The following is a 2,500-nucleotide window of genomic DNA, read 5'->3' on the forward strand; positions in this document are numbered from 1 at the left end:
ATACACTTTTTTTGATTTTATACCATTCTATGACTTTGTTCACCTTATTTTTGGCAAACTCTTTCCTTTATACTTTTTTCCTATTCGGACCTTTGCCAGTTGCTTGGGTTGGTTTTCATTCATTTCATCTCTTTCCATGTCATAGGTATCACTTGAAGAAGAGCAAGAAACACCCCTATACTTGTCATCATTTGAGGCTGATGCCCAACACCGTCCAAGTTCATCATCTGCGCCTGTCCAATTTGATGATCTCAACCAGCCTAGTACCTCATCTGCGCAAGCTCAGTTCGTTGATCTCAACCAGCCTAGTACCTCATCTTCATATGCTCAGTCCGATGACCGTCACCAGCCAGCTACCTCGTCATCTGCTCGTGTTCACTTTGATGATCTCCGCCAGCCGAGTACTCCTGCATCTGCTCAAATCGAATACGAGACTGAAACAACATCCTCTCAGTCATCACAGAGTACTGTACCTGAACAGGAAGTTAGTGTCTGGGAAGACGAAATGGAGCTGCAGCAGCAGAAGAGACACACTTTGAACGAAACTATCTCAGAGCTGAGTGGTGGCCGTGTCAGCCCTCTATTGTCAACCTTAAACACTTCATGGGACGACATCTCCAGTACTCAAAAAAAATATTATTCAAGAAAAGCCAAGGAGATGATATCAACGACGCTATCGATTATCAGTCCTGGTCAGGAAGAAGAGTTGTGGAACTCTATCAAACCAGGACCACTCCCTGGAATCGAACCAATGGGTAGAGCCAACAGGCTTCACTTTGATGGAAGTGAAGGATTAGTAAATGTCCTAGTTAAAGCATACGACCAAGCTGCGTCATGGCAAATCAAGCGGCAAATTTTGTCTCTTTTTGCTAACGACTTCACAAGAACTGGACTCCAAGAGTTAATACCAGGCTTGTCAAAGTGGAGAATCGACCAAGCGCGTCTGCATGCCACCGAGACAGGAAAGGGCCAACCTGTGTCTACTCAACCTCTCTTCCGTCAACGAATTGATCAAGCAAAAATAGATCACTTCATAGAATACATTTCGCAACCAGAATTCATTCAAGACGTGGCGTTTGGAACAAAAACCATGAAGCTCGACTCCGGAGAAAATATTCTTATTCCAGCAGTCATAAGAACAATGATACCATCAAGAATTATTTCTCAGTACAAATGTCACTGCGTATTCCAGCAGTTTCAGCCAGCTAGTGATCGATCGCTGTGGAAGATGCTTCAAGTTTGTTCTGCATCCATGCAAAAGTCTCCCCAAGGGCTAGACAACCTGACTGCAGACGGGGCTGAGGCTTTTGATAATGTCTCCAAAGTCGTTGATACCCTCGTAGAAAGTGGAGCTGGTGAACAATGGGGTAAAGAAGTCCACAAACAGCTGGTAGAGGGGAAAAGGTACTTAAAAGCTGACTATAAATCGCATGTAGGCACTGGCGAGCACTGTAAAGACCATTGCATAAATTATGCCCTCAGCGATTCAGATTTTGTTGAATGGTCAAGTGACTGTCAACACAACCATGATGTAATTTGCGAAAGATGTGACTCCCTGAAGAACGTACTACAAGAAATCACTGAAAAAGTCGAGGCTGTCGACATTACAGAAGAGCAACGAGCAGTCAAGAGATTTGAAGTAGCAGAATGTATCAGATCCATCAGAGCCTGGAAGTCACATTTACTGCGACTCATCAATCAAGACCAAGCAAAGCAAGAAGCCCTCTCCAATCTTACTGAAGAAGTCTGCCTTATCATTATGGACTGGGCTATGAAGTTCTTGCCCCTGCAGTATCGAGAGCGAATGAGCGACTTCTACGGTAAGAAGGGAAGAAGTTGGCACGTGTCTGCATTGATCACCAAAAGGGATGGAGAATACAACGTTGAGTGCTATGTGCATCTCTTTGATGTCTGTGTTCAAGATGCCTTTTCAGTAATCTCCATCGTCGAAAACCTGTTTCTTGCTGTCAGACGAGATTATCCTTCCATCAAAAAAGCTTACATTCGCTCGGATAATGCTTCGTGCTACCACAATGGTCCTCTCCTTCTGAGCCTACCATATATTGGAAAGAGAACCGGTATCACCCCATTGAGATACGACTTCTCGGATCCTCAGGCAGGAAAAGACATATGCGACCGCAAGATTGCCCCAATGAAAGGTCATATCCGAAGGTGGGTAAACGAAAAGCATGATGTAACTACTGCCGAGAATATGAAAGAAGCCCTCGAGTCACATGGTGGCCTAAAAGGATGTCGAGCTGCTGTGGCGAAAGTAAATCCCCTGAGAGATAATGGAGGAGATAACAAGATTCCAGGGATAAGTCTTTTGAACAATTTCTCTTACGAGAAAAATGGAATTCGAGCGTGGCGAAGTTTCAAGATCGGAACAGGACGTCTAATCAAGTACGAGGATCTTAAAGTTCAGCCTCAACAGGAAACTGGATTAGAGATTATCCAGCAGTTTAGTTCCCGTACCAGAGAGCTCGGTTCAGTAGCTGTA

This window comes from Montipora foliosa, chromosome 3 (assembly GCF_036669935.1).
Source record: "Montipora foliosa isolate CH-2021 chromosome 3, ASM3666993v2, whole genome shotgun sequence".
In the NCBI taxonomy this organism is placed as follows: Eukaryota; Metazoa; Cnidaria; class Anthozoa; order Scleractinia; family Acroporidae; genus Montipora; species Montipora foliosa.